This window comes from Heptranchias perlo, chromosome 40, assembly GCF_035084215.1.
Source record: "Heptranchias perlo isolate sHepPer1 chromosome 40, sHepPer1.hap1, whole genome shotgun sequence".
In the NCBI taxonomy this organism is placed as follows: Eukaryota; Metazoa; Chordata; class Chondrichthyes; order Hexanchiformes; family Hexanchidae; genus Heptranchias; species Heptranchias perlo.
In genome coordinates, this window is record NC_090364.1 from 9,291,558 (window position 1) to 9,313,457 (window position 21,900).

Genomic DNA, 21,900 nt, shown 5'->3' on the forward strand with positions numbered 1-21,900 from the left:
GTAAGGCCATCTGTTGCTAAATTCACAATCAGCGAGACTACGCTGTGCATGGAAAATTAAACAACCAGTCTGAATTAACGCTCGCACCAAATCAGCCGTGGCTCAGAGAGGCAAGTCAGAACGTTGCGGGTTTGAGTCCCACTCCAGAGACTTGAGCTCAAAATCCAGGCTGACATCCCAGTGCAGTACTGAAGGAGTGCTGCACTGTCGAAGGTGCCGTCTTTCGGATGAGACATTAAACCATCTCGGGTGGATGTAAAAGATCCATGACACTGTTTTGAAGATGGGGAGCTCTCCTTGGTGTCCTGGCCAATATTTATCCCTCCACCAACTTCACTAAAAACAGATTATCTAGTCATTTATCACATTGCTGTTTGTGGGACCTTGCTGTGCGCGAATTTTCTATCAAGTTTCCTACAACGGTGACTACGCTTCAAAAAGTACTTAATTGGCTGTAAAGCACTTTGGGATGTCTGGAGGTGGTGAAAGGCGCTATATAAATGCAAGTTCGTTCTTTAATTCATCAACGTCAAATTCTTCATTCACAGCTCTGTGGGAAGTGTATTGACAGCAGGTGAAGACAGGACTGGACTCAGCTGGGATGATCTTCACGGTTGAACAGCTTGCCAACGCTGCCTGGGGTTCACCCAGGATGATTAACACCTTGGGTGAAATGCCAGCAGGCAGCCTGTGAAATCGGTAACTCAGTAACACCCACTGCATCTGAAGCAAATGCTATAGAAGAAGAACAGCACGAGGGTGATTAAGGAAAACAAAGGCCTGTGAATAGCTGGGTCATCCTCAGTCCAGACTGCGGGGGGCCCTGCTGAATCTCTGCAACGGGACAAACTTCTTGTTCTGCAGGAAAGTGGAATTGAGGTCGAAAATCAGCCATGATCTTACTGAATGGTAGAGCAGGCTCGAGGGGCCGTATGGCCTGCTCCTATTTCCTGTGTTCGTAAGCCCAGAAAGAGGCAAGCTGATGACGACCCTTCGCCCCCCCTACCGATGAAGGATGCACACCCAAATGGTGGTGGTCATTACCCAGGCTCCTCAGCACTGGCGAAACCACTCTATACTCTGCAGTGAGGGTTCGGACAACGGGTCAACCTGAAACGCTGACCCTACGTTTCTCTCTCCGCAGATGCTGCCTGACCTGCTGAACGTTTCCAGCGTTCTCTGCTTTTAACTACACTATCCAGCACCCGCAGTGCTTTGCCTTTTGAGGTACGAGAATCAGTCTGTGCCAGTGGACGTTACAGTTCCCAAGACATTTTTCCTCCGAAAGAGCAGGGAGAATTCTCCTCAGTGCCCTGGTCAATATTTCTGCCTCAGCTATCTTTACCAAAAAAAAACTCATTTGCTGCTCTAGACCCCTTGCTGTGTACAAACTGGTCCTCACATTTGTTGACATAACTGACTGCATTTCAAAGAAGTAATTCATTGCCTGTGTTTTGGGATGCCTGGAGGACATGAAAGAAAAATGCTGCATAATTAATATATGCTTTTGCAGATGTAGGGAAGGTTTGGGGCGGGGGGGGGGGTGGGAGCTTTTTCCCCTGTTATTTGAAAAGTTATAAAAACAAACATTTAGAATATCTAAAATTACACCTATATAGGTCAACTTTGCCAGTTCAACAACAACTTGCATTTATATGGTAAAACGTCCCAAGGCGCTTTACAGGAGTGTAATCAGACAAAATTTGACATCAAGCCACATAAGGAGATATTAGGGCAGGTGATCAAGAGGTAGGTTTTAAGGAGCATCTTAAAAGGGGGAAGAGAGAGAGAGGCAGAGAGGTTTAGGGAGGGAATTCCAGAGCTCAGGCAGCTGAAGGCACGGCCACCAATGGCGGAGCGATGACAATCGGGGGAAGGTGCAAGAGGCCAGAATTGGAGGAGCGCAGAGATCTGAGGTTTGTAGGGCTGGAGGAGGTTACAGAGGGATGGAGGAGTGAGGCCATGGAGGGAATGCTCAAGTCTCTTCAGGTCAATACGAAGATATGGAGTATAGTCGAGCACAATACAAATTTAACATAATCCCCATAATTTGAGTTAAACACAGCTTTGGAAAATTACACCTCTAGAAAAATTCACTTCCTCTTTGCAAAGGCAAGATACAAAACTGGCAGCGAGAGGCATGAAGCAGCCACGTAGTTAAGTGCAGCCACATAGTTTGAAGAGCCTTAGCCAGACTAGCTGTACACGGATGGATACATTTACTGTCAGCCTGTCTGCTGTACACAATACAAAGGCAACTGAGAAATCTTCCACATCAGCAAGTCATGTTTGGCCAAACAATTTCCTAGAGGTAATGGGGCAGGGGAAAGAAAACAAATTCTGATAGATAGGAATGTTGGAGCACTGTGGACACTGCTCTCTTTCTCTTCAAAGTGAGGAACCACAATATTAGTGACTTAGGGAGAATACTAGCCCTCAATCCTGTTTAATGGGGGAAGAGAGAGAAAAAAAAGAGAGAGAGAGAGAGAGAGAGAGAGAAAAGAGAGAGAGAGAGAGAAAAGAGAGAGAGAGAGAGAAAAGAGAGAGAGAGAGAGAGAAAAGAGAGAGAGAGAGAGAGAGAAAAGAGAGAGAGAGAGAGAGAGAGAGAGAGAGAAGAGAGAGAGAGAGAGAGAGAGAGAGAAAAGAGAGAGAGAGAAAGAAAAAAAGAGAAATTTGGTAGCATTATGACTTGGACAAAACTTCAGCCTTTGATCCTGTTTGAATACTGTAATGTGTGCACACGTGTCATTTATAAAGATATACTAATAAAACTACACATGTGTAGATGGCATCTTTGAATCGGCTTTTCTACACTCCCTGGTTCGATCCTGATCTCTGGTTTTCTCACACCAAAGCCTGTAGATTACTGATTTGGCAGATGGCCCGATCCCAGACTATTCTTAAACTAACACATTGGTGAATCGGAGTCAGAAATGTTCAATATTTTCAAAAACTCCTTCCAGCCTCCCACAAACAAACTTAGGGTAAAGTTGCATTAGCTTGTGAGAAACATCGTAACTTCCAGTATTGGATAGATCACAGAGCAGCAAAAACAATCACAGTAAAAAAACAACTTTAGTAAGGCCACAATAGCAATTTCTTCCCCTCCTATGTCCACATGCCTCATATTTTCTGCTTCCACTTGCTAACTCTTGTGGAAATGGTCTGCATAATCTTCCAGCTAGCCGGGACCCAGAGATTAAAACCCAACCCACGGTCTCATATTGCACTAACTCTGATCAAGGATCTGTGAACAAGTATGATGGCAGCAAATCCCAGTCTTTGGCACATGTCTGGTCATATTTACTGAGCAGATCTATGTAGGGTGTCCCAGTTTCAGCTTGCTGTCAGTTCTGGCTCAGTTGGTAGCACTCTCGCCTCAGTCAGAAGGGTTCAAGTCCCAGTCCAGAGACTTAAGCACATAATCTAGGCTGACAGTCCCAATGCAGTACTGAGGGAGTGCTGCACTATCGGAGGTGCCGTCTTTTGGACGAGACGTTAAACCAAGACCCCGTCTGCCCCTTCAAGTGGGCGCAAAAGATCCCATGGCACTATTTTGAAGAAAAGCAGGGGAGTTCTCCCTGGTGTCCTGGCCAATATTCTTTCCTTCAACCAACACCTAAAGCAAGTTATGTGGTCATTACCACATTGCTGTTTGTGGGACCTTGCTGTGCGCAAATTGCCTGCCACCTTTCTTACATTACAACAGCGACTACACTCCAAAAGTACTTCATTGGCTGTGAGGCGCATTGGGACGTCCTGAGGTCGCAAAAGGCGTTAGATAAACGTAAGTTAGTTCTTTTCTTCCCCCTTTTTTTGTTGGTGGACGATTGCTCAATTGCAAGCACGGTATGCAAGACACTATACACTACATCACTAGAGAAACGGAACAATCTTCTGGCATTTCAAGCTCATTCAATGCTGCTCTCATTCTGTACTAAGATCTAACCTTTTGCTTAAAAGATTCAAGGCTGACTGGAAGGCTCGAAAATTAGCACAGGCCTGCTAGGCCGCAGAAGGCTCGAAAATTAGTACTGGTCTGCCAGTCCGAGACCAATGTGCCAAACAAGGGGAGTGTGACGGGACTAATGGGCCAGTGAATGGGTTTTGAATAACAAAGGCACGCTCTCTGCACCATTTTCCAAAACGCAGCCGTTTTCAGCACAAAGTGCATCTTTAACGTCGGTTTCCAGTGATTGGTCCTCAGTTCGAAATGCTGCGACCTGCGACCCCATCAGCTGTCGCCCCCACACCCCCCCACCTAACAATCTCGCAGTTTAGAATTAATTTCACGCTCCGTGATTGCACAGCAATAGGTTGGAGGCTGCAGAGTGCTGTCTGTCCCTTCGTCACAAAGCCAAACTTTGCTTTCACGTTAAGGGTTTTTAAAGATGCAACTGCTGTAATCCCAAAAGAATAGAAAAAAAAAGCCAGAAACACACAGCATTTATGGAAAAACAGAAGTCAGGTGACATTTCAGCCCTGAAGACTCTTCCTTAGTTTTCAGATTTCCAGCAGTATTTTGTATTTAGTTTTAAAAAATATATACTTTTTAAATTGTGTGAAGCAAACTCAGGTGAGTTACAGTTACAGCAAGGCACCTGTTGAGGTAGGTGACATTATTCACAGCTGCCTAGGCACAAAGCAACTGGAATTCCCTCCCTAAGCCTCTCCACCTCATTTAAGACACTCCTTAAAACCTACCTCTTTGACCAAGCTTTTGATCACCTGTCCTAATATCTCCTTATGTGGCTCGGTGTCAAATTTTGAGTGATAATCGCTCCTGTGCAGTGCCTTGGGACATTAAAGGCGCTATATAAATGCAAGTTGCTGCTGCTGCTGCTGCTGCTCAGAAACTAGCGGCCTCCGTGGCTTCTTGTATAAAACACCGCGGCAGCGAATCGCGCTGCGTGCGATTATACCAGAGGAATTCTCAGCACTTGTCACGGGAAGCGGCCGTTTCGCTAAGCAACTTGCCCTAATGCAGCGCAGCCAGTCGATCAGCTCTACAACTGCGCAGGAACGGGGTGGGTGGGGTGGGTGGGGGAGGGGGCCGACTTAGCCCTTCGAACGCACCCCCCCCCCCCCCACCGGGCCTGTATGGAAAGACCCCCAGAGAAGTGAGCTTTACCAAACCCCACGTGAATCGCTAATCCAGCAAAGTAGTACCCTCCAAAAGAATAGTTGCCTCTTGCTTTGCTAATATTTAGGCAGGGAGGGGGAAGGGGGTCATTGAACAAAATCCATCCCAGAAACATGGATTTTATTTTCGTCGTGGGGACAACATACGGGAATGGCTCATCCTCTGGCTGATCTGGGGCCGGCCAGCATTTCCATTTTAGAAACAAGTGAACCAATTTCTGGTTAACATAATTAACTGATACTCACACTGTCCTGTTGGAGCTGGCTGATTTTCTATAAATTGCAGCACTGGTGAATAGATGATGCCAGAGTGCATTTGTTAGAAGTAAGAATAAAAGGTGGGGGGGGGGGGAACAAAACTTTGTTTTCATCATTTGTATCCAAAGCGTAGAATTCAATCTTAATTCATCTTCAACTTGGCATTAACCCAAGGCTAAAGAGGAATTCCCATCTGCTGTAATTTTCTCCCATTTTCCAAAGGCTCAGTGAGTGACAGTGGACTATTCAACCATGGGAAGGCATTGCAGCCGTGTTCAATCCTGTCCCCACACAGTGGGGGTTTTTAACAGGACAGTGATCAAGATCAGCAAAAACACTGGCTCAGGGATTCAAATCAATTGTAGCCTCCAGTTCTACTCCCGCCAAGATTGTTGGAGGGGGAAAAATATTTGCAGGGCTATGGGGAAAGGGCAGGAGAGCGGGACTAATTGGATAGCTCTTTCAAAGAGCTGGCACAGGCCCGATGGGCCGAATGGCCTCCTTCCGTGCTGCATTGTTCTATGATTGCCTGAATCAAGGCCGTTATTCGGTTGTGTGGCTCAGTACCACATCACTCTGTATATTCGCCCAATGAACCAACAGCAGAGGAATTATTTGTCTCTGTCAAGTATGCGTATCAGAGGTGCCGTCTTTCGGATGAGGCGTTAAACTGAGGCCCCGTCTGCCCCCTCAGGTGGATGCAAAAGATCCCACAGCTCTATTCGAAGAGGAGCAGGGGAGTTCTCTCCAGTGTCCTGGCCAATATTTATCCCTCAACCAACATCCCTAAAAAACAGATGATCTGGTCATTTATTTAATTGCTGTTTGTGGGATCTTGCTGTGCGTAAAATTCTTACTTACAACAGTGACTACACTTCAAAAGTACTTTGTTAGCTGTAAAGCACTTTGGGACATCCTGAGGTAGTGAAAGGCACTATATAAATGCAAGTTCTTTCTTTCATTTATCATGTGAATTAAGCAACATAAATAACTTGGGAATTTAGTACTAAAACAATTTGAATAATCAGATCATTCGAGTTATGAAGAGCGGAGCATACAGTTTAATATGCTCCTTTCAGACACAACCCAAGTCTGGGAGAACAAAATCTATAATCTACAATCGTACTGCTGGGTGATTTTCACGGTTCAAGTGAATATAGTACAAAACATTCCATAGGCCCATCATACTTTACTAAGGTTGCCAACTCTGGTTGGACATATTCCTGGAGGTTTCATCACATGACTAAATCTCTCTCTCTCTCCCCCCATCTCCAATATTTTTTAAACTAATAAATGAAAGTGTTCAAAGAAATTGAAAAAAAAAACCCTTTTTTAAATGCCCCCAGTGATTTGTCTCCTGTGTTGCTCTCGGTAATGACCAGGAGATTAATCTTAAATTCCCGGAGACTCCAGGGCAATCCTGGAGGGTTGGCAACCTGACTGAACAACACGCTCTTCCTTCTCAAACAGATTGCCTGCGCTTGCTGCATGCCTGGCTCCCTTGCCAAGTATAAACTGCGATGCTAAAAGCATCCCAGCGGAGCCAAATCTGTTCACAAGCGAGTGCCTCACAAGCTAGGTCACAAGGCACAGACTGGGCCAGCTAACTGGCAGTTTAGCATATTTTATAAGCTTGACGTGTTTAGTGTGAAAGTTGGAGTGAGGCATTTACAGATGAGGGGGCAAAGTGGATGCTACACACGGAACAGGCCTTTGAATCTCCAAATACAGCATTCTATATACACATGCTCCTCAGTGCATTGAATTAGAGTCAACCTCACCATCGTGACCTCGTTCTTTCCCAGGGCCTCAATATTGTGGAACTCCTCCCAATTTAAGATTTTCATCCTCCTCATCACTAACCTCCTCCAGCCAGACAAGCCCCCTCCCTCCAAACTCTCCATTCCTCTGACACCTTGTGCATTTCTGCATCTCTTCACCCCATCATTGACGGCCGTGCCTTCAGCCGGCTAGGTACTAAGCTCTGGAATTCTCTCCTCCTTCAAGACAATCCTTGAAACCCATCTCCTTGACCACCTCTTTCGGTCACCTCCAATAATTCCTCCTTTGGCTCGACGCCCATTTTTGTCCGATAATGCCTCTATGAAGTTCTTTGGCCTGTGAGGGGGAGGTGGGAGAAAGAGGGGGACAAGGCCATGGAGGCATTTAAACCGGTGTCTATTCTGCATCATTTCTCTTCCCCCACCATGGTGGTGCTTCATCAAGAACACTGACTAGTGGCGACCAACATTCTACTCGGGAGTCACACGCCACGAAAGATTCAGTATTCAGCCAGATGTGAACAGTTGATCCATTCACACTTGCCTTAGAGCTGAATTCTTACCGTACCCACTATTTGCACGTCCGTTTTTGCAATCAATACAACGGAAGGCGATGGATTGCAAACAGCTCTCCAGGGAACCACAGGAGTTTACAGTAAAAGGAGGCGGCCACTCGGCCCACTGTGCCTCTATGCTATTGCAACGCAAAACTAATCCCACTGCCCCGCTCTCTCCCCGTGGCCCTGTATCTGGCTTTGCTTCACGATGTTTATCTGCTGTTCCCTTAAAAGATGCATCTTAATTGCAGCTTAACTGCTGCTACATCTCAGCTGGGAGTGCTAGATACTGAACGCAAACAGTGGAAAATTCCCAGCAGCACTAGCCTTCATCACCTACAAGTGTTCATTATAAAAAGGAACAAACAATACTCCCCAATGGCCGAGCTAGTTAATAACAACCTGCATTTATATAGCGCCTTTAACGTAGTAAACCGTCCCAAGGCGCTTCACAGGAGCGTAATCAGACAAAATTTGACACCGAGCCACATAAGGAGATATTAGGACAGGTGACCAAAAGCTTGGTCAAAGAAGTAGGTTTTAAAAGGAGAGAGAGAGGCGGAGAGGTTTAGGGAGGCAATTCCAGAGCTGAAGTCCTAGGCAGCTGAAGGCACGGCCGCCAATGGAGGAGTGATGAAAATTGGGGATCCGCAAGGGGCAAGAATTGGAGGAGCGCAGAGATCGCGGAGGCCGAAGAATAGGGAGGGGCGAGGCAAAGGAGGGATCTGAAAACAAGGATGAGAATTTTGAAAATCGAGGCGGTCGTCAGGCCGGGAGCCAATGTAGGCAGGTCAGCAAACACAGGGGTGATGGATGAACAGGACTTGGTGCAAAATAGGATACGGGCAGCAGAATTTTGGATGAGCTCAAGTTTACGGAGGGTGCGATTTTAGGAGGCCAGCCAGGAGTGCATAGAATTTACAGCACTGAAAAAGTCCATTCGGCTCAACTGGTCTATGCCAGTGTTTATACTCCACACAAACTTCCTCCCACCCTATCCTTCTATTCCTTTCTCCCTCATGTGTTTATCTAGCTTCCCCTCAAATGCATCAATTCTATTCACCTCAACTCCTCCCTGTGGTAGCAAGTTCCACATTCTAACCACTGAATTCCTTATTGGATTTATTAGTGAAAATCTTTTATTCATGACTCCTAGTTTTGGATTCCCCCACAAGCAGAAACATTTTTTCTACATCTACCCTATCAAACCCCTTCATAGTCATAAAGACCTCTTACAGGGCATCCCTCAGCCTCCTGTTTTCTAGAGAAAAGAGCACCAGTCTGTCCAGTCTTTCCCAATAGCTATAACCTCTCGGTTCTGGTATCATCCTTGTAAATCTTTTTTGCACCTTCTCCAGTGCTTCTATATCTTTTGTAATAAGACGACCAGAACTGTGCACAGTACTCCAAGCGTGGTCTAACCAGGGTTCTATACAAGTTTAACATAACTTCTCCATTTCAATTCTACTCCTCTAGAAATGAACCAGAGTGCCTTGTTTGCATTTTTATGGCGTTGTTAACCTGCATCCCTGCTTTTAATAATTTGTGAATAGTTAAGGAGAGAGTGGGTGAATCATACGAACAAAGGAGGCTTGTATTGTGCGAGCTGATCTCAGCCAGAGAAGTGATAGGGCTCCGCAATTGACCTTATCCTCAGGGTTGGAGGGGCAAGGGACGAGCCAGTGCTCCCAATTGCGAAGCAATGACCCCTGCTCGGAAATAAGCAAGGGTGCGTGTCGGCAGCAGCGGAATTGGGTACAGTGCCTGTGGAATTATACATCAGTGAACGCTTCTAGGAGGAGAGGCACAGGAGGAGGAAGAAAGCAACCCCAGCTTGCCACCCACCCCATCCCAGTCCAAGTCTCCTGCACACTTCTGGATGGAGATTTGGGAGTGGAAGTGGGCCATCTGGCTGCTCTTTTGGGCCAGAAAATGGTGAAACAGGGACCTGCGGAAAAGGTTCCAGTCAAATGTAGAAAATTCAGTGCAAGCATCAAGATTGGAAGTCAAGGCGGTGTCCAGCACTAAAATGTCAGTGTGTAGGACCACCGCAGTGAGTTCAAGACCCCACAATCCTGCATTACCTGACTAGGCTGTACAAGTATGGTGAGGCACCAAATGAGGCTTGGTACCTCCCTATAGGGAGCAGGGCAGCACAGACGCTGGAGACCAAGTTAATGTCACTCCAGGGGCCAGTTTCAGAGCTTCATTGGCAGAGGCCTGGCCCACTGGAAGTCTGTGCGCTCCCTCCATTTGGCCTATAGAAAAAAAAAAGGTGACTTGCAGCGTAACCAGAGGGCATAACTAACCCGAGAATACATGCCTCACTCAGGTGCATTTTGAACACGATCGTTTGCAAACAGGAGAAAAGGAAATGGGCATCTCGCCCCCAGACTCTCTCCTCTCCGGAAGGTGCTGACTCCTTACTGGGATACAGTTCCTCATGTGCCAGCTGCCCTTCCAGTACTTCACCCGAGTGGCCATTCTTCATACATTGGCCTACACAGCAAGAATTGGAATGTTGTCCAGCCCAATCCTGCCCCCTGCCAACAGTCAACACATCCATACCTTAGGCAGAGATCGCTGGATAGCAACCAGGAATGGGAATCCCATCTCCCGAACCATGGAAGGGTCACTGCCATACCTCGACCACTGTCTCAGCGAGGTCATCAAATCCAGACTTCTCTGAGCCTGTATTGTTCAACTACTCACGGCTTTAACCAGCTGAGTCATCGGTGAGTAGAGCTGATGGTTACACCCTTTGATTTCTGAACGTTGCCCTTGCTTTACAATCAGAAAGCATTCGCCAACAACCTGGCGGCTGGATAAAATGAACAAAACCAGGTTGCAGATCTATGGGGAGATCTTATCAAATTCAGGAATGAGGTTCCACGTGTACATTGATGACACCCAGCTCCACCTCACCACCACCTCTCTCGACCACTCTACTGCCTCTGGTTTGTCACACTGCTCGTCCAACATCCAGGGATTAAAGTAGATGCTGAGTTTCTTGAAAGGGAATGGGAGTCTTCGAGAGCAGGGCAGAGAGGGGGGAAAAAAATTAACTAGAAATTCTGAAAAAAGTAACTTAAAACAGGTTTCCTTTGTCTGATGAAGGAAGGAAGGATTCATACAGTGCCTTTTGCATCATCAAAGTCCCTCACAATGAGTCACGTAGGCATTTACTGTACTTCAGTCAGTCCATTCCAACCTTAACATGAGAAAGCAGAGACAAAGCACTGATGTAACTTTCTTAAATAGAGTCAGAAAACTCTTGTAATACACAGCAGGTCCTCAAATAAAAGGAAAGGACTTGCATTTATATAGTGCCTTTCACAACCTCAGGATGTCCCAAAGCACTTTACAGCCAATGAAACACTTTACAACAGTGACCGCACTTTCAAATGTAGGAGAATTGGAAGAGGAGGAAGGATAGGCTGGTATATTCAGTTTTTAAGTTCAGATTCCCAGTATTGGCAATTTTTTCTCTGACTCAAATTTCATTTTGTAAACAAACTATGGGATCTTTCTTTGCACGGTATTCCAAACTATTTGCAGAGTAGGTCAGCGAGCACAGGGGTGATGGGTGAACGGGACTTGGTGAGAGTTAGGATAGGGAATGCCAAGTTTTGGACGAGCTCAAGTTTATGGAGGGTGGAAGATGGGAGGCCGGCCAGGAGAGCATTTAACGAGTTGATAGTAAAGGTGTGCTTAGACTAGAGGGAGAAGGAGCAACTTACAGCAAACGCAAAGTATCCTCGGTCAGCTGAACTCCATGGTGAAATGATTCAACACCCATAGGCCCATGAAATAGTAGGTCCACAATGCTGCCTTTGGGCCAACACCAACAATGGAATGGTCTCTACCTCAACAATTCTCCACGTGAAGAAATTTCTCCTAACCTCACTGACAATTTTAAATTGATGACCCCTTGTCACTACCACCACCCCCAACCAGAGGACATAATCTTTCCCTATTCACCTTGTCAAACCTATTTTAAAAAAAAACTCCATTAAATCTCCTCTTAACTTTTTCTGCTCCAGTGGAACTAGTCCCAGTATCTCAAGTCTCTCCTCATACCTATTTTCAGATCTCCAATATCATCTTCGACTCCCATTCCCTACCTGAACAAGTGTACGGTCTCACTCAGCATCCACTTCAAAACCTAGTAGAGTCAGGTCAACGTTGTAACACGAAGTCACAGATGAAACTTTTCTGCCAAGCATTGCCCTATACCACCTAACAAAATGGCACCATTTTGCTATAATGCGCTGTAGGTTTAAATGCTCCAGGGACAGCACCACACATCTGGGCAATGCAAAAAAAGATTAGCATTAAACAAGCTACAGGGGAAATCAAACTGCTTCCAATTAAGCTGAATCATCCCGATTGTCCAAGTCAACACAGGGCACGCACTGGCCAATAACAAATGGCCTCTGAAAAGGGCGAAGAGATTTGTACACAGGCTGTTTATGCAGAGCGGTTTCCAGCTGGTTTAAAAAGGTCGATCATGAGCCCACCAGCTCAGTGCGCGAGGAGACAATATTTCATCTCCAGGCAAAGATTTACGAAACCAAAAAAACGACGGCCTTGCATTTATTAGCAGCTCATCAGGCCTCAAATGTCTTGGGAGTCCGCTTGGTATACAATCAATTACTGGCTGCTGCTATGTGGGTGAACAGGACCACCATTTTACATAGATCAAGATCCCCAAACAGCCCTGAGATGAATCACCTTTGAATTTTGCTTTTGGTGATGTTGGTTGGAAAAAAAAGGGGGGGGGGGGGGGGAAATGTTGGCCAGGCCACCTGGAGAACTTATTTAAATGGTGCCATGGGACCTTTTAACATCCATCGGAACAGGTAGGCAAGACCTTGGTTTAATGCCTCATGTAAAGGACAACACCTCGAACAGTGAAGAGCTCTCTCAAGTGTTGCACTGGATTGCGAGCACAGATAGAACACGAGTGCTGGACGACGGCGCCGATTATTGGAGCCAAAGGGATAATAAATCGACATCAAGTTTCCGCAGAGGGAGCTTCCCATCTCAAATACATGTCAGCACCATCCAGAAACGAACTAATTGCCCACAGAGGAGGTAAAGAGGGAGGGGAAGACATCATTTCAATAAACATGCAGCTCAGCACATCAAATGCCATCTGTACTATAATGTGCTTCTTGGCTTCGAGTTGAGCTGCATTAGAAAGCCTGCTGTCCCAAGGACATGACTTCTACAAAAACAGCACCGTCAACACCTTGCATTTATATAGTGCCATTAACATAGGAAAACGTCCCAAGGCACTTCACAGGAACGTTATCAGACAAAATCTGACCCCGTGCCAAAAGGAGGAGATATTAGGAGGGGTGATTAAAAAGTTGGTTAAAGATAGTTTTAAGAACGGTCATAAAAAAGAAGAGAATGGGAGAGGGAGCACGAGAGAGAGAGAAAAAAAGGGAGAGGGGTGTAGGGAGGGAATTCCAGAGCTTGGGGGCCTAACTGGCACAGCTGCCGTTGGCGGGGGCAGATGGAATGGGGATGGGCAAGAGACCAGAGATGGAGGAACGCAGAGTCCTCGAAGGGTTGTAAGGCTGGAGGAGGTTAGTCAACTGATTTGGATGGACCTCAATTCAATGTTAAACCTGTTGCAGCCACTGTGAAACAAGGGCACGAGGAGGCATGAGACCAACTCCCACTCCCACTCCAATCAAAATTTACAATTTAAAGTTGTAATTAAAAACACCACATAATAAAAATCTAGATTTTAAATATAACAGACAAAAACACCAAAGTGTAAATTGCATAGGGAAGGGTTACAAGGCAGTAATCTAATTGAAGCATTCAGATATCCTAACTTCAAGAGAAAATCTTAAACATCTGAACCCCCAAGACTCGATTAGCAACACTGGCATCACTCCAGGGCATCTGTTATTTGTATTTTGTAGTTTATGGGGCGACAACTCCATTTCTGTGCCACTGCTGATGCAGCTCAACAATGTTTGTGTAAAACAAATTGCTAAACTATGCTTTCTGTTAATTGTAGTGAGGGTGGAGGAGAAGGATTTGGGGACATCACACATGAAGGATTAATCCCCCTCTCTCAATCTCTGCTATGCCGATTTTTTTGGGGGGGGGGTGGATGGAATAAATATATTTTGTCAGTGTTAAGAGGCCTAGGAGTGGTTCTTGGTTGTAGGTGAGAGGCCCACAGAGAAAACAGACAATACACTCAACATTATTTTACCTCACCAAAATTGTACAAAACTCTCCATTTAGAAGCATTTGAGGGGGAAAGAGGGGGAAACGACAACGACGACAGAATATCCACCATTTAAAACTTGAATTAAAAAAATTAGATTATCTAAAATGAAACAGCAGGGGAAAAAAAAAAGCAAATTCAAGCAGCACCAGAGTATTTGATAAATTGTATTTAAATTGCTAAAAAGTGTAACAAAGTGATGAATAACACCCCAAATTAAAAACATGCACACTCAAGTTTTTCCAAACATTACCTAAATGCACTTTTAATATAGCAGTCAATATATATCTCAAAGGTTTTTAAAAAAAATGTATATATGTGCATGCGTGTAATCAAAAATGTTTTTTTTAAAAAACATGTGCATACACACATTTTTTTAAAAAACCTTTTTGATTACACACATATACACACACAAAGGTTTTAAAAAAGTGTGTGTGTGTGATCAAAAAGGTTTTTTAAAAAAATGTTTGATCACACACACACACACTTTAAAAAAACCTTTTTGATATATATTTGACTTCTATATTAAAAGTATACATACACACATTTTTTTTTTTAAAAAACCTTTTTGAGCAAACTACACTCACTGCAAGGTTTTTGCAACGTGTAATTCTCCAAAACGTTAAACTGCATTTTTAAAATGGATTTGAATTCAATAGCTAAAATTATGAATTACAGTTCCTGGGCAAGGATTGCCAAATCCAATTTGAAATGGAGGAGATGTGAAAAGTAAAAAAAAATGGTAATAAAAAAAAATATTGATTTTAAAAAGTGCAATGATTCAAAACTGCAGCACGTTTCAATTCTACTTTATGCAGATTTTTAAAGGAACCTCTTTTCCCTACCCCACTCTTACCTTTGTAAACAATTTTACAACACCAAGTTATAGTCCAGCAATTTTATTTTAAATTCACAAGCTTTCGGAGGCTACCTCCTTCCTCAGGTGAACGATGAGGAAGGAGGTAGCCTCCGAAAGCTTGTGAATTTAAAATAAAATTGCTGGACTATAACTTGGTGTTGTAAAATTGTTTACAATTGTCAACCCCAGTCCATCACCGGCATCTCCACATCACTCTTACCTTCGCATGGCTGTGGGTCTGATGTGGTCCTGAATGAAATGCATTCACTCCAGTGATAATCTGTGACACCCAGCTTCAAAGGTTTTTTTTTAAAAAAGAGAGAGAGGTTTGGGGGGGGGGAGAGGAAACCCTGAGCAATTAAAGAGATAATGCCCTCTCCACCTGGAAAATTGCAGCCCTCCTCCTCCTCCTACAAACGCCGGGCCGGGGGGGAGACACACTGCAGGAACCCGCCAAAGTTGCAGCCCCGGCTCCGCCGCTCACCGCGAGCGATCCGGGATTAAAGGGCCGCCGCCGCCGCCGCGCCTGCGCACACTCACACCCTCGCCCCTACCCCCCCCCCCCCGCAGGGTGACGTAATCCCTGTAGCCTCTTAAAGGGGCCGCGCACCCCCAACCTTTTTTTTATTCCCTTGTGTGTTTTTTTTTTAAAAGGAGGATCCTAAAGACATTGAGTTGTATCAAAAAACAGCTGTTTTACTTTTTGTTTTGTTTTTAGGCTCCTCTTTTATAAGAAGGGGGGAGGGGGAGGGGGAGGGGGGGTTAGGGTGTGTTTATGTGCAGAAACCAAAAAAAAAACAAGTCAAATCAAAATTTTCTTTTTTTTTGTTTTTAGGCCCCCCTTTTATAAGAAGGTGGGGGGGAGGAGGGTTAGGTTGTGTTTATGTGCAGAAACCAAAAAAAGTGTCAAATCAAAATGTTATTATTCTGGTCCAGGATGCACTCCGGTGCCAACCGGTCGCAGAAAGCCTCAAGCGTGTGTACCATCCACAGGATGCACGGCAGCAACTCGCTGAGTTTTCTGCACATGAACACACCCTAACACCCCCCCTTCTTATAAAAGGGGGGCCTAAATAAAAAAAAAACTCGCCAAGGCTTCTTCGACAGCACCTCCCAAACCCGCGACCTCTACCACCTAGAAGGACAAGGGCAGCAGGCACATGGGAAAACCACCACCTGCACGTCCCCCTCCAAGTCACACACCATCCCGACTTGGAAATATATCGGCGTTCCTTCATCGTCGCTGGGTCAAAATCCTGGAACTCCCTTCCTAACAGCGCTGTGGGAGAACCTTCACCGCACGGACTGCAGCGGGTCAAGAAAGCGGCTCACCACCAGCTTCTCAAGGGCAATTAGGGATGGGCAATAAATGCTGGCCTTGCCAGCAACGCCCACATCCCATGAACGAGTAAAAAAAAAGGCGTACCGGCAGACACTGCATGCTCCCTCTCCAGGGCTACCCGGGCGCGGAGATTGTCGCAGAAGAGAGCGACCGCCCCCACAGGCCGGGTCTAACCTGGACCTGTGGATAGCCACCTTGTGTGCACCCCAACCTGTGTAGGAAAAAAAAACGCTCTCCCTATTAAAAATTTCCTCTATTTAGGGGGGTTACAGATGCTGTGGTTCCAGTGGCATCACTCATAGGAATAGGAGGAGGCCATTCAGCCCCTCGAGCCTGTTCCGCCATTCAATTAGATCATGGCTGATCTGTATCTTAACTCCATTTACCAGCCTTGGTTCCCTATCCCTTAATACCCTTGCCTAACAAAAACAGTCGCTCCTATAAGCAGCCTGAGTGCCTTACTTTTTTCATTTATTCTTGGGATTATGGGCAAGGCAGCATCTATTACCCATCCCTGGTTGCCTTCAGGGAATTTTGACTGGAGCTGTATGTAGGGATGGCAAGTTCCTTTCACCGGATGCCAAACCAAAAAAGGAGTTATTAGGAGGGATGCCAATAAGAGGTGGGTTTTAAAGCTGAAGAGGGAAGTGCCGAGATAGCGGAGTTTCAGGAAGGAACTCCAGAGCGTGGAGCCTAGGCTACTGAAGGCATGGCCACCAGTGGTGGGGCAAATGGAGAGGAAGATGGAGTCAGAGGAATGGAGAGTTTGGGAGAGGGGTGGTTTAGCACTGGTGGAGGTTACAGAGATGGGAAGAGACGAGGCCATGAAGGGATTTAAACATGAGGATGAGAATTTTACATTTTGGGAGCTGGGGGACTGATGGTCAATGTAGGAAAACAAAACCAGGGGCAACGAGTGAGCAGGACTTGGTGTGGGATAGGATCTGGGCAGCAGAGTTTTGGATGAGCTGAAGTTTATAAAACAGAAATGGAGGGTAGGAGTTAAGGGAAGTTTGTTGGACCTGCAGAAAGCGGGAGGTGGTGTCCCTCAAGCATCTGTGCTGGGACCATAGTTATTTATTAGATTTGAGGTTAGGATTAGATCAGCCATGATCTTATTGAATGGCGGAGCAGGCCCAAAGGGCCGGTTGGCCTACTCCTGCTCCTATTTCTTATGTTCTTATGTTTACCATTTACATAAATGATATGGACTCAGGAATTGGAGGTACGGTGTTGAAGTTTGCAAATGATACCAAATTGGGGGGTATAGCTAATAATGTGGAGGACTGCAGCAAAATATAGTAAGACACAAACAGGCTTGCAGAGCGGGTGGATAAATGGCAAATTAAATCTAATATAGTGAAGTGTGAGGTGGTTCATTTTGGTATGAGAAATTGGAGGTCACTTATTCCTCCCAAACTAAATGGGGTAGAGGACCAAAGAGATCTGGGAACACAGATAAATAAATTGCTAAAATTAGCAACACAAGTTGATAAGGCCATAAGGGGAGCAAAGAAAATACTGGAGTTCATTTCTAGAGGAATAGAATACAAAAGCAGGGAGGTAAAGTTAATTTTATATAGAATCTTGGTTAGACCATACTTAGAGTACTGTGCGCAGTTCTGTTCTCCGTGCCATGAAAAGGAGATTGAAGCATTGGGGAAAGTGCAGAAAAGATTTACAAAGATATTACCAGAATCGAGGGGATGCAACTATCGGAAAGATTGAGCTGGCTGGGGCTCTTTTCTCTGGAAAAGAGAAGACTGAGGGGTGACCTGATGGAGGTCATTAAGATTATGGAGGGATTGGATCAGGTGGACGGGGAGAAACTCTTCCCACTTGTGGGTGAATCCAGAACAAGGGGACATGAATATAAGATAGCCGCTAACAGATCAACTAAAGAATTTAGGAGGAATTTCTTTTGCGAGTGGTGAGAAGGTGGAACTCGCAGCTACATGGAGTGGTTGAAGCAGGTACCATTGGTACATTTAAGGGGAGGCTTGATGCGTACATGAGAGAGAAGGGAATAGAGGGATATGGGGGCAGGGTGGAAAGAGGTAATTAGAGTGAAAGGAGGCCCATGTGGAGTATAAATACCGGCATAGATCAATTGGGCCAAAAGGCCTATTCGTGTGCTGTAGGTTCAATGTAATTCTACGCAATGTTGCATCACCAAGTGACCATTCTTTACATGTGAGGCGAGGCGGAGTTTTGGACTCTGGGACATAGCACATCCAGGCCCAAACCTGCACCACCTAATGTCTGCTTCCTAGCAGCAATCTCTGGCTAGCTATCAGGATAGAGAACCTTTTTTCTTCTGCCTAACCCAGGAAGACTGCATGCAACTGTAGCACCCTGTGGAGATCAAATAATTCAGCACTGACCAGGAAATCAAACTATATGATCTAACAGTATGCTGGTCAGTGTCGTTACCCACAAGGTCAGCGAGAGAGCTGGGCTTACTTATTTTTGAAGGGCACATAAGAAGAATCTCAAGTACAGGATAAAGAGATTTTAACAGTATGGGGTTTTTTTTAAGGAGAGGGCAAGCAAAGGAGTCCTTTTCAATGGTGAAAGTGTTCAGTCTATTTATACTTCATAGTATCATAGTAGGTACATCACAGGAGGAGGCCATTCAGCCCATCGTGCCTGTGCCGGCTCTTTGAAAGAGCTATCCAATTAGTCCCATTCCCCTGCGCTTTCCCCATAGCCCTGTAAAATTTTTCTCTTCAAGTATGTATCCAATTCCCTTTTGAAAGTTATTATTGAATCTGCTTCCACTCCCTTCAGGCAGTGCATCCCAAATCATAACAACTCACTGTGTAAAAGAATGTTTCCTCATGTCGCCTGTGGCTCTTTTGCAGATCACCTTAAATCTGCGACCCTTCTGCCACCGGAAACAGTTTAAATAAGGAGAAACTATCAAAACCCTTCATAATTGTGAACACCCCCCCTTAACCTTCTCTGCTCGAAGGAGAACAATCCCAGCATCTATAATCTCTCCGCATAACTGAAGTCCCTCATCCCTGGTACCATTCTAATAAATCTCTTCTGCACCCTCTGTAAGGTCTTGACATCCTTCCTGAAGTGTGGTGCCCAGAATTGAACACAATACTCCAGCTGAGGCCTAATCAGTGTTTATAAAACACTGGCTATATCTTATTAGTTTCTTACAAGCCGCAACCTAATGTGTTTGTCAGGAAGATCTCAGTTTCCATCCTATCTGTGCAGTCAACAGAGCAGTGGTGGGAGTGCTTTAATTGGCCTCAAGTGTCCATGGGCGGGGGCGGGAAGGAACAAGTAGCCAGTGGTCCCACTCCTGATTACGGGAACCACTGACTCCTGCTGAAGATACAGGCATGTGGATATCAGACAAGGAGTGGATCGGGATTTACTGTGACAGTCCCCACTATGGGATAGCCTCCTGACGCTGACTCCTCTCACAAGCCCCATAGGGTCCAGTTCTTGTGGCATTGTCAAAAGCTTAGAAGTCGAGCTGTGGCCCCTCCTCCATCCGGGGTGGGGGGGGGGGGAGGTCAAAGGGCATGGAGAAACCTCAGGGGAATTTTTTTTTACATTTAAGCACATAGACCAGGAAGGCTTTCGGTTCGATCCCTGGTCAGTGCTGTGAGCTGTTCTCATCCAAGGCAGCAGTAAAAGTGCTATATTTGGCCTCAGTACCCTTGGTCTGGGGGGGGGGAGGGGGAGAACGGATGTTGAGGGGGAGAAGCCCAGGATTTTCACTCTTGATTGCTATCCAGCAAGTGCAGCCTCAAGGATAGGATTCAATCTGGAATGCGCTGCCTGAAAGGGTGATGGAAGCAGATTCAATAGTAACTTTCAAAAGGGAATTCGATAATTACTTGAAGGGAAAAAATTTACAGGGCTACGGGGAAAGAGCAGGGGAGTGGGACTAATTGGATAACTCTTTCAAAGAGCTGGCACAGGCATGATGGGCCGAATAGCCTGTTTCTGTGCTGTACCTACTGTGATACTATTCCGCCCAATTGTGTTACCAAGCCATGGTGGAATAGGTTGCCAACATTTGGTTTGGGATCACACATAAGAATGCTCATTGTTGTGAATTATCAGCAGCCATAGAACAGGACCCAAGCATTGAGTGAGCATCTTCCAGAGAGGAGGGGGGGGGTGTGTGAATAGGAGGGGAGGGGGCAGAGAAATGTAAAATATATGTGCACGTTTAGTTTGTAATTTCTTCCTCCCTTGGCTAATTTCATTTCTGGATATTTAGTAAGTGTTGAGAAGTGAGGTAGTTTGGTTTCAGAGAACGAGTGTATAAACCATCTGTTAACTTGACAATATGCAATTGGCCAACCCGGGGAAGCGTCAGGCAGCATTGCGTAAAGCTATTTGCACGCTGCTCCCCATCCACTCCCAGAGAGCGAAGGAAGGAAAGTCATTGAGAACTCAACCTACACTTTAGCATCAGTTTGGGAATAGTACAACTACCTACCTGCTCACCTTGACGGGGAAAGTGGAACTAAGTTAGCAAAATGGGAATTAAAAGAAAAACACAAACGAGTGTACAGTGTGGACAGGATGTGTTTACTCACAATCAATTAGCCCATCAATTTTCATACCAACCTTTAAGGGCTGTTAAATTGGTTAACAGAAGCAAACACATGCGCACGCAATACTGAAACAAAGTGTTTGTCTCTATGGCATTACATATCTTGAGATGGTGTTCGTCTTTGATTAAAATTGAGGGTTCTATACGATGGACTGAGTAAATGAAAGAGATGGCAGAGATTTGCCCATTTTTAATCCCAGCAATGGATAAATTGAGGGTTCCAAAGGGGTCAAATCTTAACCATAAACTCTCTATTTTGATATAGAACCTAACTCCCACCCCCTCCCCTCCCCCCCCCCCCCTCCCCCTCCCCCTCCCCTCCCCCCCCATCCACTCCCTCTCCCTCCCCCTCCTGAAGGCATTTACTGCTGTTCTGGATATAGTTTCAAGTGCACTGGTTGGCCTCCAATACTTTGCCAAGTTCTTATCATTGATGTGTGGGACTTGGCAGTGGATATTAAGAGCTGCTTTTTGACTTCCCAAGGGAGCCCAGCTATGTCCAATCCTGTCCTCATTTGATGTCCACTTCCAGCACATGGCACTGGATTGTGAGTGGAAAAATGGTTCTCTGCAAATATTAGTTACTATGTAAATTCCCTCACCATAGTCCAGTGGGGAGGGGGGAAATCTCAAAGCAACCTGTAGCATTCTTAACACTGCCTCAGTGGAGATCAGCTAACTCAAGTGTGGAAACTGGAATTTTCACACTCAGCTACTCATTGTACAACCCAACTGAGCCAAGAGTGGACCTCCAATTTTAACTTTCTACTTTTTCATTAAACTCATTCTTTGTTGGCTCTGTGGAAGTGATGAATCATTGCGTTAGAACTGAGATTGTCCTTTTTGTTTAAAAATTGATCATTTTTCTCTCTTCTAAGCCACGCACCATTGGCCAACGGAGAGCAGATCCATCCCTAGATTTCTGCCGATGTTATTCCCAAACCAGCAAATCCTTTGGAGAGTGTTGTTTTTAACCTCTTTTTGTGGAGTTAGGGACGTGTCTGAGGTCCATTTTATTGACAGAGAATCAGGGGAACTATGAACTTGAACCTGGATTCTACCCTTTGTGTGACAGTACATCCAAACTTCAAACTGTTCTGCCTGGGGTTGCCAA

General features: G+C 45.4%; 1 protein-coding gene across 3 annotated transcripts in view; it reads right to left on the reverse strand.

The window, feature by feature from the left end:
• The window catches only part of tmem184ba (transmembrane protein 184ba), a 60,774-nt gene extending 45,404 nt beyond the window's left edge, over nucleotides 1-15,370 (reverse strand). For 2 of the 3 annotated variants that reach the window (XM_067974563.1, XM_067974561.1), the window contains exon 1: nucleotides 15,074-15,370. The gene's annotated coding sequence lies outside the window, so the exon portion shown is untranslated. The remainder of the gene's footprint in view (nucleotides 1-15,073) is intronic. The other variant, XM_067974562.1, reaches the window with a different exon arrangement.
• Between the last annotated feature and the right edge of the window lie 6,530 nt (nucleotides 15,371-21,900).